Genomic DNA, 16,976 nt, shown 5'->3' on the forward strand with positions numbered 1-16,976 from the left:
TGTCAACAGCAAGCAAGCAATGTTCAACCCCATAAGCAGTAATGCTACAAATGTACTATACAGTACAAAATAATTCTATGGACAGCTTGGATCAAGCTCTGCTTGCATTTGCATCATTTTTGTGATGGTGACATCCTTGCATCAGAACAAGTGAAAACAGATTCACTTATCTTCTCCTAGATGATTAACAATAAGCAAACTAACGAATTCCATGTAAGTATCACTGTGCTTTCATTCACTGGATGCCTATGAAGGAACATTTGCATTCAAGCCAAGATCTTTGCTTGAATGAAAAATTATCCCCACTGGAATCAAATGAGGCTATTTGATATAAGTATAGAAATCAATTTAGTATCTCTCTCTGCTGAGGGACTCTGAGCCTAGGCTTGCTGCTGTTGAATTCATTGGATAGATAGGGCTCATTATCCTGTCCTTGTAGGAGATTACAGACTACTTCTATGGTCCAGCAGAAGACTTCTCGTTGGCACCAAGACCTAAATGCTCTGATAAGTGACTTTCATTTCTGCAGAGGCATAATATTACAAACTCTTCTAATGTTGTTTCCAATGCCAGAGCAAAATTCTGCCCTCAGTCTTTTGGGCTATGGAATCGTGCTGTGGCTGTGTGAAGAGAGTTTATCTTCAATATGATTTTCTTCACTTCCCACTGTTTCAGTGAGAGGAAATTGCAATTAATCTACTTCAATTTCAAAAAAAGAAAAAAGTAATTACAAAAATTATAGTAATTGGGGCATTCAGCTGCACTTCAAAGGATATTATTTTCTTCAGCATCCTTGCTGAAGTGTAGTTTCAGATTTCCTAATTAAATGCCCCCCTCCCCATTATTAATCTTTTTAAAAAAAAATCTTAAAATTGATTATTGCATGATTATGAAGTCACTGAAATCTAAGGATATAAGTCAATGACTCTGTTATATTCAATGGTTCTTGATCTTAAGAAAAAACCAGAAGTTGTTTTCCATTTAGTTGATGTAAATGAAAATATTTTTGAGCTTCCTGCAAACCCAGGGCCTAAACTGAAATTTCACTGAAATTACAGGAATTTTTTCCTTAAGTTAAATGGCTTAATGTAATAGAATGTAATGTCCAAAAGTGTCACGAGAATAGTGCTTCCATGAACAACAGAACTATTAAGCCAGGTTTCCTACAGAAATATGTCCTTTTCCTTTAAATAACCTCTTCTCACTATTACAGCCCCAGTTCCCTCCAGTTCCCTCTACCAGTCCCCTGGGCAGGGGATAACATGCAGCAGTGCACTGATTGCTGCCAAAGAAAATGGGTAACACTGTTCTCTTGCGTTTTCCTCAGTGGGAGAATTAAGGTCTCCTGTTTGAGCATTGGTTTTCACCAAGCTAGTAGGGGCATGGTATATTTGAGACTTTGACACTTCTCTTCATTTTGGTCTCAGCAGGTTCAGAAGTTACTTGATGATAATGACAATAATAACAATAATGTGATACAGTTAAAAATACTCTACACACACTTCTAATATCTACCTTTTTTTGGTTTCTGGTGCCATGCTACCGTGTCACTGCCCCTCTGATTCTCAAGACCAGTGGCTTCAATCTGGGGGGAGGGTATAGTGAGCCATCAGCATCCCAGCTCCTTCACTAGGACGAGCTTGATGTTGATGGTATCTTCTTCCCCACCTTAGGATCTGCTTAGAGTTATTTTTATATATTTGCTAACATTTTCAAACCTTGCTTTTCTTCATTTGTCTGCAGTCCATGTTACATTTCAATTTATATATATGGTGTGTTTTACATAGATCAGACATTTTTTCTTTGTGCTTTTCGTTACCCTAAAAAAAGTTGTGTTTAGCTCCAGGTCTGTATTTCTGTAAAGGACTGTGGGTGAGCTGTGTATAGCTAAGGGGCCTCCAGGGCCATGCTGTGCCCTATCTCTGATCAGCCCACGCCTGTGCACCTCTAAGCAGTGTCCTGTGCTCCACTTCTGAAGGCCTCTGCTGTTATACCAGGGCTGTGTTTCCTTACACCGTGTCTTTGTGTTAGTCGTAAATATTTTGTTCCATTCAGAATAACTGCTTGTGACTATTATCTGTGTAAAATTACAGTCATACCACACAAGATAACCAAAGATAAAAAAACGCGCATAGTCACCTAGTCATTAGAAAGATTGCTGTCACATCTAAAACACACAAAGACAAAGCTCCAGAAAAGTCAAGACAAGTTTAAACAAAACAAATCTGACAAGCCTTCGTCCCGAGGTCTTGCAAAATCAGTACAAATCCCATTGCAAGTTACTAGCAACAGTGTTTTTATGAAGCTACTAGGCTGCAGTACAGTCACTGAAACCTTTTTTCTTTAAAAAAACAAAGTAACATGGAGAAAGGGAAGTAGTTAATTTCCTTTGTGAATTGCCTGTTTTCTTTACCATACTTCTATGTATGTCATTTCTAAGTGACTTTCAGCAGGGAAAAAAACATTTAAAAGGCTGGCACAGGTAGGAAGCTAGTCTGAGTACAAAACAGAAAGCAACATTAACAGAGGTCTCAGAGGCATGGCAATGAGAGAGGCAAACAGCAAGAAAAGTCACTGCAGCCCTTCTCCTCACTTCTCCTTACATTTAGTGTTTACAGATTGTTAGTCAGCTAATGCTCCTCCGGTTTCACCTGCAGGTGCTGCTCCCTGGTTTCACAGTGTTGCCACAGAACGTCAGAGACCTCCCCTGGGAACTGCAGATCTTACTGGACTGCCTTTACTCACCCCACTCAGACTAATATCCTAGATCTGATTTTTTCACATGTTCAGGTATAGCCCAGACCACATGGGTCATGTCCAGGTCAGGTGAAGGGCCCATAGGATACCAGGATCCAAGGCAAGAGACAGCAGGAAAAGCTGTGAGCAGTCCCTGGCTTGCTTTAGACCTGTGAGCAGGCTACTGCAGCCCAGAAAAGGCTGCAGGGGCTCAGGTGTGCCTAGAGGTGTTTTGAAACACAGGGAAATACTCCAGTACATGAGGGTTTCCATACCAGATGATCATGCTGTAAACATGTCTTGGGTGCAGGGAGTCAGCAGAAACAACTGACCTTCCCGTTCCAGCGCACTGGTACCCATAAACTCCCTTCCCACCACGCTGAGCCAGTGAGCCTGGCTATTTTTCATGCCCACACACCTAAGGCATAACTGGCTGCCAGCTCAAGCTGCCATTGCCTGAGCTGCTTCCAGCCTTCCTGCTGCTGACCCACGGCACTCACTGGCTGACTGCTGTTCCATGTCAGGCAACAAGATCTTCCCTTTGACACAGGTCGTGGTACTGCCAGGTGGGTATTAAAAAAGGAGGCATGACCAAGCACTGGCCTCCTGGGGATGAGCCATAGGCAAAAAGCTCCCCAGAGGCTCAGCTCTTGAAGAGACCTTTGAATCAGGAGGGAGTTGCAACTGCATGCTAGTAATTTCCTACTGATCCCGTTTCCATAATTGGAAAATAGATCTGTTGGCCCTTAATAAGGATTTTATGCTAATCCTTCACAGAGACTAAGGCAGGTACATAAACACTTCAGGTAGATGAGGGCAAAGGAATTGGCCTGGGAGAGATCCCTGGCAGGAAGAACTTGCATATTTCCTTGGCATTTATTTAGTTTCCAACCTGGAATGTACTTAAAAGTCTAATATGAAATAAACAAAGTTTTGGGAAGGAGCAGTTGACTGTGAAACGATTTAAAATTAATAGGCACTGCTTTTCATGGCCTTTTGTGAGATGTAACATTGTTGAGGCTTCCCCATATCCTCAGAAGGTCCATTTAGATTGAGTGCTAACTCCCTACAGTTTTATGGACTCTAAAACCTCATCTCCAAAACTAGTGAATCACCAATTAAAACCTGTAATGGCAACTGCAGCAAAGAAGCCATGACAGGTAGTAATAAGATCTTTCTTGTCTAAAGAAGAAAATGAAAAGTGCATTTACTTTCAAGAAATTGTCATCCTCACAAGACATTAAGAACAGCTTACATCAAGCTCCATGTGGAGCAGATGGAAAGAAAAATAATACTTAAGCTTTGGGAATGAGTCCCCTGTGGGGCTGATGTGCTGGCAAGATCTGGTTCATTATTTGTGGAAATGTATCAGGGAAAAAATTGAGTGAGCCTCTGTTGCATTTTCTCTAATTTAGCTGCAGTAAAATGAGCTGCAGTTTTATTCCCTCTTATAAAGTTGTGCACCAGAATCTAAGCTTTTATCTAAAAGCTTTTATCTACAACAGATTATGTTTCAGCACCTCTGCTGTGAAGAAAGTCTTCAAAATGGCACCTTAGTCTAAATCAATAGAATAACATTCTCCTTAAGCAGCAGATATGATTTTTAAAAACAGACACAATTTTCAGTTTTACTAATTTTTTTTCACACTGCTGAGTTATTGTAAAGGTTCATCAGAGGGCAAGGACATGGCCCGTGCACAGATGTCCTGTTCTGAGCTCAGCTACCTGTTTTCTCCTGGCTTTCCTTCAGTCAACTGTGTCTGATGCAGAACTGAAGTATGGTGCACAATGACCAAGCCTGCTTCTAGAGGTCCACAACCCCTTTCTTTTGCAAATACATATCATGAGACACATCATTGTTGAAGTTTCCTGTACACAAAACATGAACTGAAGTAAGATTGGGGGTTTCTTGTCTCTTGCTCCAGTTCATTTACCACAGTCCACACATCACCAGCTTCAGAAGAAAAAAAAAAAAATTATTGTGTTATTCTACCTACTCTTATAACTTACCCTACCAATGGCTAATAGTTAACTGTAAATTTATGACCAATTTTGAAATGCAATAATCAATTCTCCTGTGCTTTTATTTTTATTCACTATATTATGCAGAAAATCTGTCTTGCTGAATTTTTTGTACAAAATGTACGAAAAATGTACATCGTTTTCACAGGCAATTCGATGTAAATTTATTACTTTAAGTAAAAACTAATAAATAAAATATATTGCTATATTAAAATTCAGTTCAGAGTTTCCTGATGTTGTAAGTATTAAATGTAAAGTTCCTTCATACTTTTTTTAATTACATATTATGTTATTTAGGCAATTAATCTTTATTTCTCCAAGAAGGCCGTGTTCATAAAAGGACATTTATTACATCCCCAGCCTAGTGCCATGCAGAATTGGAGGAAGACAATGTGAATGACAGCTGCAGGGTTACGCTTGCAGGAAAACTCTATAAATAGAGCAGCTAAACTCAGGGACACACCTGCTGCTGTGCTTACAACACTCAATCCTCATAACAAGGTGCTAAGTATCATGAAGTAGAAAGCTCACAGAAATCACTAGGCATTGAGATGAACCATGCCTATACTGCAGAGGCACAGGTAAGAGTAATGCTAATGCTGCTGCAAAACCCCTGAAACATGTTCCTTTGAAGCATGCTGAAACATTGTGTGCTGGCCTCCACGGCACGGCTCACAGCGCTTACTTCTCTATGCTAAAAATAGAAGACAAGAAGGTGGCTTGTGAACCATGCCACCATCTCCAGTGCAATGTAAGAGGTGTATAAATGTGAGTTTCTTCCATAGTGCTTCCAAAAGCACCAGCTCTTCCCAAGAGCAAGCTTCCTGGGTAACTGGCAGAGTGAAAATTCCCTCAAAACCAATATTTAAAGCCAGTATGTAGATCTTCATAGAAAAATCCCCATCTAAGCACCTTCAAAAGTTCAAAATTTTCTTTTCTTGCCTGCCAGTTTTTCAATGAGTACAGTGCACTCGTGCTCTTCATTAAGATTTGAGAGCCTGCCCTTTAGCTTAAAGAGAAATTAAAAACGACATATTTCCCAGGAACTGGTAAATAAATAAAAATGTCAGGCAGTGTGAGAAAAGGGAGGCTGAAATGTGGAAAAAGAAAAATTGGTGAAATAGATATTACCTGCACTGTAGCTTCATCTCCTTTTGTGTGTTTGTGTATGACATGATAATGTTAAGGACAAAGGACCTCAGAAATAAGACAAGAACAGAAAACTTCAGTCAATGAATCCAACACCCTGCTCTCACAGATACTTACATCTTCCATAAACTTGTGAAACTCCCATCTGAAAACTGTCTAGGTTTTTCATCACACTGCTTTAATTAGCTCACTTTTTCTGACTATTAGAAACATTCTGCTAGGTTTCAAGCTGAAATGTACTGTGCCAGTTTACATACATTTGTTTTCATATAACCACTGTTCTTTGGTGTTCAAGCCTTTTCCATCGCATTCATCTGTTCATTGTAGGAAAAAGGAGCAATCATATCCCTTCAGGCCTTCCTATTGCAAGCTGAACAGAACAAAAGCTTACCTTCACACTTTTTAAGAAAGAACAGTATAATTAATCAGAAGGGAGACACATAGGGGAAAATCCTAATTCTGTCTAGAATAACAGCAAAACTATTGTTTATTTTACTAGGATCAGAATATTATCTATCACAGCCAGACAGGTGGTCGATAAACTCCTCATAGGTCAAATAAATCAAAGGCACAAACCAGAGATACTGTTAAATGCAGAGGTATGTATTAATCTTATTATGAGGTTGTGTTTAGAGTAACTTCCAGGTGTATGAAAGGGGAAGCGTAACCAGGACTTCTCTGCTAAGTCAGAGGCTAAAACCTTTATGAATCGTATGAGACAAGGGAGCTGTGAATGCTGTTAGCTTTTTCCCAGGATGGAAGTAGGTCTGGAGCCTTTCATTCCCAAAAGAAGATGAGGGATGGATGCCAGTGGCTCTGTATGGAGACTATGGGCTGCTGCACATGTGGAGCACACAACAGTCACATTCAGCCTTAGGTTTTGCTCACACTTGACCTACTGGCAATGTAAATGCAATGAGTTCATCTCTTTGCAAGTATTTCATTCATTTCCAAAGATTTATTGTAGTTTCTGTTAGTTGCATTGGGTTATTTTTATTAAAAAAGAACAATTTTCAATACTTTAAACTTTTAGATCTGTAAGAAAAGAACAGCTGGAAAACATCTTGCATCTCCCATAAAGACAGGGTGGTATGTTCCAAATAGATCCAAAATGATAAATTATATCATGCAAATATTCCATAAATAAGAATGGCAGCTCTCCACATTTAGTTTTCTTATAGTTATTCTGGCCTTTACTGCTGTTACTAGGAGACGTAAACTCACTCAGGACCTAAGAAGTGTCTGAGAGTTTTACAGTATTGATTGGAGGGGTGTTTTGTGGCGATCACTAGTAAATCAAGCCCAACAGCTATTATGCCTTCCATGGCTTGACAGGGTCCCATGAAACCTACTTGGAAGCTTATGGAGTTCTCTTTTTCCTAAGATGATGGAAGGAACTGCATTTAGAAGAAACCCACAAGTGACTTCCAAACTCGAGGAAATAGCACAGGTCAGGCAGTAAAGAAATAAAGCAAGAAAAGGTGGACATAAATAAAAAGCTGCTGGCAGAGCTGGGTGCTATGGTGCTTCATTATCAGTTTCCCAGGGAGAAATAATTTTGTGCAGCAGGTCAGGGTTGAAGGAGGAAGAGAAGGCAGGTTGCTCTGACTGGCATCCCACGAGTATGCATGTGTCATCTCGATTTAAAATTAACATCATTTGGGGAGATTGACTTGTAAGTTACATAGTGCTTTATACTAATCAAAATACGTGAAGAAAATTAACACAAAATCTTTAGTTCTCCTCTAGGGAGACACTTTTTAGCGTTGTTTCCAGTTGATTTAGCTTTTAAATGAGTAAGGTTATAATTGGTAATTAAGCTGGCTGCATTTTGGGCATACAAATGAAGATGAAAAGTGGAGTTGCAGCTTCTGAGGGGAAAATGAGAGCAAGCATATGGGAAGCAAATGAGGTTAATATGACACAATTCACAGCTTCATTAACATCAGCATGCAAGTCAGGCAGGCTCCCCTTGATGTTAACACTGTACTTGCTGAACTTCATGATCAGGTGTTAAGTTCTGTGACAAGCTTAGAGAAAACAAAGAGGTTGAGCATAGCTGCTAGATGAGAAAATACATAAAAATAAAACACTCACAAGCCTTACTCATACTCTGAAAGGTAAAGATAAGCCAAAGACACACTACTGAGATGTGGAAGACCTGGAGCCATCCAAAGCTTAGATGACATATGAATCAGGGTTGTGTCTGCTACAATTACAAAGCAGTCTCAAATGTCACTATTTCTTCCATTTTGTACAATAAAACACTTTAATTTTGTGGCTCATCAAATTTTCTGTATTAACACACTGATTGAGAAGCCAGGTGATTTGCAGCAAGAAACAGGAATTTTCCATACATCCAAGTGAGAGAACATACAAAAAATGAGAAAGATAACAACTGAATAGACTAGTACCCTCTGGGCCAAAACCCACTGAAATTTAATCCTTCCACTGAATTTATGAGGTTTTATGTGAGTGGGCTGTATGAGTATCTGGTGGCATCAAAATCTGGGATACTCATGATAGAATTCACTTTCCAATAGCGGGCTGTGACCTTCATTTTTTCTGTCTATATCTTACTAGTCCTTACAAATATGTTCTAAAAATTTTGGTTCCTTCTACCTCTGTTTATTCAGGTGGTCCCCTCTAGATTTTGGCATTAATGTCTCCCTGGGTATTTTTCCCAATGTGAGCAGTCAGAAACAGCTGCATTCGGGATCCCACCATGTGCAAAACCAGTAGCAATTCAGAAGAAAATCACTGTAACGTAGCCTCTCCTACACTCAGTAACAATTTGATTATAGTTATGAAATAATTTCAAAATGTTAAAGATCCATAAAATCTCCAGGTCAACGATCTTTTTCTGCTACGTTTTTTATAGCTTGTACAAAAATGTGCCCTAGATAAATATATCAGGAAGGATAGTGAATGAGTGAGCTAGATTTTTAAAAAAGCTCTAACCAGAAATATTAAACCCTGTCAGAGCATCTGGCAGACTTGTGAAATGTTAGGTCTGAATCCTGTACGTCTTATGAATATAAACAGCATCTAAGTAAACCTGCACCGAAAAGTAAGAGAACTTTCGTTCAGATTTTGTTCACAGTCCTCAAGATTTCATCAGCCAGTTGTTATCTTTCCCTTAAAAAAAAAAAAAAGAGTAGCAATGCTATTTGACACACCTGATCACAATTTTACTTTGCCAAGAAACATCTTAAGAAATAAATTTCAGTTTCTCACTGTGAGATCATTCCATATGGCCAGCATGTATCATTCCACTTCCACCCCATCACCTTCACCCGCACCCCCAAAAAAATCCCCCAAACAACCCAAAACCAAAACTGTTTTAAGGGGTTTTTCTCTGTATGGGCAAGTGGAGGGGGGATTGAGAGAGAGAATCAAAGAGAGACAGCAGGTAGAGTATGGGAGACAGAGGAAGAAATAATGATAATATCTTCCCCATTTGTGTCTGCTTTTTGCAGCCCGTGTCCTCGGCTGGTACAAAGCTGACTTTCAATTAGGAGATGTTGCATCACTGTGATGTAAGAGGTGGCCTTGTGGGTTGCAGATAAAGTTAAGAAGTTAATAACTGCATTGCCAAAAGATATATCTGGTCATTTTATGTTTCAAATTGCATGCTGATTTGGAAGGTTACATACTGTTTTACTGAAAAAGAGCCAGAGCTACAAGCTAGTTACTGTACAGCTTGCTCAAGTAGGTCAGCTCTATTATGCTATTACCGTGCCGTGTCTATCCTTTTGGCTGCTCTAGTCCATGGAGTATAGCTTTTGTTTACAGAACATAATTTTATACATGAGATATATTTAGAACTAGAAATCTCCCATTGTTCCATTTACCTTTAAGTCTTGACAACCCAGCATTTGCAAATTTTTATTCTTTTCTGAATGTTATAATGTGTGTCATATAACATGGAGAATTGCTTGTGATTCAACAGTCCAAAATGTTTTGCCTTTTAAGCTGCTGCACAGAAGAAAGAATCATCCAAGCTATCCAGAAAATCACCCTTGATTTGGGATGATGACAAATACCTTTATTGGATCAGCCACATCATTGAGTCACTGCTCACAACATGCAAAGTCTGAAATATATAACAATTATAAAAATTGGTCAATTATGTGGTGAAGTGACTGAATGCACTAGCCTTATTTAACTGATCTTTAATGGAGAAGTCACAAGTTTCTATTCAGGTAATAACATCAAGTGTTACTACGACACAATGCATTTTGCAAATATGCTACTGCAAATATTCTACTGTTGAGCAGACTCTTGGCTTCTTGTATACATGAAAAGGCTGCCCTAACTTGAAGATTAAACAAGTCAACCAACAGAGGATACTAAGGATGTCTAGGCTGAAGAGGACGTTGAACTAATCATTATTGCAAGCATTCCTTTACATAGACTTCTGTATATGTAGGTAACAATTTTTTAATTAATTCTCTACCCATTTTAACTTGTTCTATATTATTTTCATGTATTTCTAGATGACATCTAAGATGAAGACATTTTGGAGACGGAGGATAAATTTTTTCCCAGAAATTCTGAAATGGACAGAAAATTAATTACAATATAGTAGATGCTGAGAGAATAAGCAGAACTACCTTACTCCCTTCAAAAAAATCAAACTACTGTTTTAAAATGCAGAGACAGGGAGCTTTGTGGTGTGGTAGTTCCATGAAGGAAGTCGGCACTTATGCTGCCTTTTACCTAATAATTGGTGAGATGGCCCTCAGAGAAACATGGCTTTCAGCTGGCTGCTCCCCAGCCAGGAAGAATAAAACAGAAAATCCCACCCTAGCATAGATGTAGTCATGCTTGCTTTACTTGGGGAGCTTTGCTGATGGTTGAAGTGGAGCTGGGTGGCAAACATTAAAGAGAGAGCTTGGAGAAGCTGTGTCATAGCAGTGGTTTGATCAGTTTAAGAAGAAGCTTTAAATCAAAGTCTTCCTCGGCATAAAGATGCTCACAACTTTGTTTAACAACAAATGCTTCTATTCTCCGAAATATCTTTTTCCAGCTGATACATCTATAGTGATACAGTTCAGTTCTAGAAAACTGATTTTTCATGACTGCCAGTACATAACATTTTTACATATATTTTATGTGCTTTACACATTACACAATAAACAACATTAAATAATATAAATAAATATATTTCTATTTCCCCTAGTATCAATATATAGCTATCAGACTAATAATAAGCTAATATCAATAATCAATAAAATTGGACCATGTAAATCTAATTCTTCCCTACCTTGGACTCTGTGCAAGTATTGCTATCAAGGAATGTAAATATTGCCAAATTAAAATAGTACATTAGGCACTCACTCATTCTGCTGACATGGCCTTTGGCATAGGGTAATGAAAAATGCCTCCCCAGTATTGTCAATATGCATTTTCGTAGGTTGCCTACTATTTATTGTTTTCTGTTAATGTTTATAAGGCAGCAAGTATGTTATGACATCTAGACAAGCAGCATCTGAATGCTGTTAAAGTCATGGGGGTTTTGTACTTTAAGTCCCTTGCTGGGGTTCCATGTAAATTATCATAATTTTTGATACACTGAATCCACCCAACAACATCCAGAGGCTAAACCCAGGCATTTTAGACTAGAAATAATTTGCATGCTGTTAACAGTGATGTTGATTAACCATTGGCCTGTTTACAAAGTGATACTTCTTTATAATAAAATGGCCATCTTCATAAAAACTGATGGTCTTTCTAAAGCCCACAGCTCTAGCAACTAAACAATCCATACGCTTGAGAAAAGAACTTCTGGATTTCTTTCCCCAGCTTGAGCTATGCATGATGTCAGGCTGGACTACTGCAAACATCTTTCTTAGCACTGAAGATGCTGATCTGTCACAAACAACGGGAATGACCTATAGCTGATACTTCTCCAGTGACCTGAGCATTGTTCTACATGTTCTAGATAGTTTGTGCTTTAACCCATTATCTTCCAAAATCACTTGGTATGCAGGAATATTAAGCTCGTTAACTGGTTAACTAGACACGATATATTAGCTTTGGGCTTTTAAATTTTCTGTTCTAAAAAAAAGTGAGACTTATGACATCTGGAAGTCTGTCAGTCCTAATGTTTTTAGTAGCCCTGAGTATAGTATTGAATAGAGTATCAGAAATAGGTATGGTAACCAGCAGTGACAGCATGTGAATATGCTATACATTATAAGAGTGACTAAGACAATTGAGCATTAGTTAAGATAAGCAAAAGTTATAGTATCAGAATAAATTTGAGGTGCAAGACAGATGTAAGCTTAGGCTTCCCACTGGCACAAGATAAGATTACAAGCAACAGTCTGAAGGCCAAGTAGCAAATAAACTTGCAGCCAGTTTGGCACGAGTGAATTTACCTTATTTATATTAAGATAGTATAATCATATCTCATTATTTTATATAAATTAAAGATTTTTTTGTACTATTAAGACAATATAAGGACAAGTCAAGTACCTCAAGTTTTCCTCTATTCTTAAACCTATAGCTCATGCAGAGGTTCTCAACTGTAGATACTCAAATTCTTCCTGATGTGTGGTCAATTAACTTGGATAAATTAGATCAGATTTCTATCCCAGTGGCTAATTTTCTCATCAATGTTTTACTAGTATTTATTAAACAGTACAACCTTTATGTTACTCTTGATCTGGTTTTCTTCTTTCACTTTTTGTTTTTATTTTCATTTTGATTTCACACAGTCATCATTTGTTTACATTTCATAGTACAGAAACACATGAATTTGTCATGTCGTATTTGTAACAGACAACTGCTGATTTTCATTATATCGCACAAATGTTAAGTGAAAAAGAAAAAAAAAAAAAATCACCTGTTACCATGAGAGCCAGAGCTCTTCAGGGAAGGTTCCCAGAATATATGTGATTTCCTGGTTAACTTCTGGGGACCACCTAACCGGAGTGTCTCACCACATTTGTGAATAGCTATGGTGGTCTGTTCAAAGAATGCATCTGTCTAGTCATCCTCCTTAACCCCTGTTAATAATTTTTAGATCTTTCTCCAATCTCAGCCATATTTGGCAGAGCGACAAAAGTCTCAACAATTTTTTGCAAATTTAAGGTGGAGAGATATTAACAGTACCCCTATACTGGAAAACAGTGCATGTGAAAGTACAAAGCATTTATTAAGTCCTAGAGATATGTGAGAAGCAAGATGTTTTGAGTGTCTCAATCCTAAAACAATCTTTCCCATTACTTTATTCCTTCCTACTCACCAGAGTTTACTCACAAGGTACAAATCTGTAGGAAATGTCATTAGTACCAATGCTTACAGAACTCTGTGCTAATTCCATTTTCTGGGTACTTCCATGTGAATGAAATTCAGCATGTGGTTTAGCAGTGAATATGGTAGTTAGTGACCCATCTTTTGTGCTGTTACAGAAGGAAGTACCTTACCCAAATAGATTTAAAAGTACAAAAGTACAAGGCGGGGGGGGGGGGGGGGGGGGGAGAGGAATCAGAATGCTGTATTTAGTATTATGATATTTTAGGGTTAAAAAAGAAACAGACATAATGCTCATTAAATAGAATCAGCAGGCATCTGATTTGAAATAGGATTAGTTCCCCAATCCTGCTGTGCTGTTTTCATGTACATGGACGGATTAACAAAACAGGTTGGGTTTGAGCTTTTTTTCCCCCTCATTTCAGTTCAGGACTATCAGTCACTACTTTTTCCTGACTTTGCAGACTAAAACTTTTAATGAATCCATCAATGGAAACTAGGCCACTGTCAACAATGAGACTAATACTAAGTGACACTCTTTGGAGATTAAGTCTCAGGCTATACACACAGTGATGTGTCATTTTAATTTTAATTAAGCAAAAAAACACAAAAACACAGCCTTGGCTTCTCATTAAGTTTAATAGAGACAACACGTATATTGGGAAGACGCACGGGGCACCACCTGCATTTTTCAGAGGCTGATAAATTGAATTAACATCATAGAAACCTAGCATGTTCAGGGATGGGATTAGGAAATCCAAGAACCATCTGGAGCTGAACCTGGTAAGAGATGCAAAGGGTAACAGAAAGAGCTTCTACAGGTGCAGCAGCAGCAAAAAGAAGACCAGGGAAAATGTGGGCCCACTACTTAACAGGGCAGGGGATCTGGTGACAAAGGACATGGAAAATGTCACGGTATGCAATGCCTTTGACTACCAGTAAAGACCAGGAACCTAGGCCCATGAGACTAGTGGGAAGTCTGGAGCAAGGAGGACTTAACACTCATGGAAAAGAATCAGGTTAGGGAGCATGTAAAAAACCTCAACATACCCAAGGCCCTGTAACCTGATGGGATCCACCCACGACTGTTGAGGGAGCTGGCCAATGTCACTGTGAGGCCACTCTCACTCCTCTTCGAAAGGCTGTAGCAATTAGGAGACATTTCTGAGGACTGGAAAGAAAGCAAATGTCACCTCTACCTTCAGGAAGGGCCAGAAGGAGCATGAAGAGAACTATAGGCTGACACTTCAATCAAGTGTATGTTTCTTGAGGCAAGCACAACCATCACAGAGGCATCCTACCACCTGCAGAATTACTACCATCAAACCACAGAGTGTAGAGAAGAAATAATTCAAACAAGGGCATTCAAAAGAGATTGTCATTCTTGACAGGTTTCACTGAATGCTTTTAGTTTGTGGTACAATTTTACACACGTATTTGACTTTTCTGGTTTGGTTTTTGGTTTTTTTGGGGGGGGGCGTTGGTCTACTGAACTTTTTAGCTCTAGGAAATAAACAGGGGAAGGAACCACTTAATGTGTGTCACTTCTGATATCCTGTTAAAGAGCAGTTTCAGGATTAAAAAAAAAATTGGGAGGACAGTGTTCCTGCATTTGCTGCCACTAGAAGACTGTAGTACAAAGACAGCATACTGTGTTCAGATAGTACAACTAATGCTATCAGTTTTCTAGGTAGCAGATACTGAAATTGCTAAAATACTGAAACACGTAGCTCAGAAGCCACATGTATGGTAGACACCGATATACATCTTTCTGCTCTCTCAGATAGGTAACTATCTTGCTGTACACTTTTTAGGTTGGTATTTCAACATGTGGAAAGCCATTAAAGCCCACAGAAGTTTCATAACACTGTAGGTATACATGTAGGTTTCATAACACTGTGTTGATGTTGTAATAATATATTACTACAAAAATTCTCCTACCAAAAATCAGGGATTTTTGTGTTACTCTATGGTCCTCACATTGGGAGATCCAGCGGCACTCTCGCACTTCCCAAAATTTCTCACATAATGTTATATACCAATTAGCCAAAACTTCTACTCAAGCAACATGAGGCTGCAGATTACTTAAGATGGTATTCAGCAGACCACAGTTTGGCAGCCATAAGCCTTTGATAACAATTGCATAAGCATTTCTAGTAAAAGGGAACAACTGAAGAGAATGAAAGGTACAAAGCACAGTGACTGCATTTTACATGTTCAGCTCCAACAACAGCTCTAGGCAGCAACGCAGAAATAAGTCTTGGGTGAGATAACAGCATAAACTAATTCCTTTAAAGTTTGTGAGGAACTTCCACCAAAGAAAGGATTTTGTAAAAAGGCCAAAGGTGATTGAGAAATACACTAATGAGACAGTGAAGACTAGTATTACTGACAGAGTACATGAGGGCTGATGCGACAATAAAGCTGATTCAGTACAGAGGCAATTGATCAGAAACTTTGAAGAGGACAATGAGTTTGCCTTTGATGCTGATGAAACAGAAAGCCAGAAGAGAGGCATAGACATTACATCAGCAAGGAAGATAATCCTCACAGTGCAATTCCAAATGAGCTTTCAGAGAACACAGTGGAAGTCATAGGCATGAGAGAGAGAAGTTGGTAATAGCTGAGGTGTGAAGTGACAGGGGCGCTGAGACAGTCAACAAGGCTGAATCTTCTAATTGGCACGTAGCAAGAAACAAGATGCTACAGACACAGTATTCACATATAGATCCAGAGAAACTGCTACGCTGCAAGCGGTATTCAAATTAAAGACCTAAATGAGTGGAAGGGCAGTGTGGCATTCAGAGTAAGAAGAGGGAGAAAGAGACGTTTATGAGAGAAAAAACAGGACCTCGATGTACTGTGCTAAGTGTAAGCTGTGGTAGCTGCCCTCAAGGAGGTGGCAAAAAGGTACTGATTTTCGCTAGGTGTGGAAAGACAGGCCAGAATAGAGATGGAGAGCTGTGAATCATCAGAATAAGATACAAGTCAATGCCAGGTTCATGAGTAAGAGAACTAGAGACAAGGCTCGCAGCTGTGAGGACTTTGGGGGATGTATTACAGATCCTGATTAAAAGCTGATTAACAAGAATCAGCTGCTTTACGAAAAATAGCCAAGAATTGGAAGGCACATGGGACAGAACCCAAAAGCCAATATAAAGTCTTGAACTGAGAAATGATGGAATGACTTACACTGTCAGACAATACTGAGAGGTCAAGGGAGATTAAGGTGGAATAGAAGGCTGAGATTTGGGCAGAAGGAAGGCATGCTGAGCTTGGGAGAGCATTTTCAGTGACTTGACATCCACAACTTGTAGATTGTGACAATCAAGGAGGAAAACAAGGCTGTGCCAGAAACAAGGCTGTGGCAGTAGACAACACATTCAGTAAACCTTGAAAGAAGTGTAAAAAGAACACTGTTGGTTATTAAAGGGGCAAGAGGTACTATAAAGGATATTTAAATCTATGGATCAAAAAGGAATGCATAAACACCACCTAGAAATTAAGTGCTATTTCATGATTATAATTCATCAATAAGATCTTGTTTGGATTAGGAAAACGTGTGTTCTGAACAGAAAGTCTGGATAAACCAGTCACTAGGAAGTCTTTTACCAGAATGTGAAGGCAGAGAAGTCACCCCCTCCCTCTGTCTCCTATTCAGGACTTAATTGAATACTCACATACTGATTTATCATGTCTCTGATCCACTGTAGCCAGCAACCTGCTATAAGCCTTTGTTTGTAAGACACAAATTGCAGTTGCTCCACCCTTGGGTGCTGTGACTCAGCAGCAATTTTAGGTTGGCT

The sequence above is a fragment of the Falco cherrug genome, chromosome 2 (assembly GCF_023634085.1).
Source record: "Falco cherrug isolate bFalChe1 chromosome 2, bFalChe1.pri, whole genome shotgun sequence".
NCBI classification, from domain to species: domain Eukaryota; kingdom Metazoa; phylum Chordata; class Aves; order Falconiformes; family Falconidae; genus Falco; species Falco cherrug.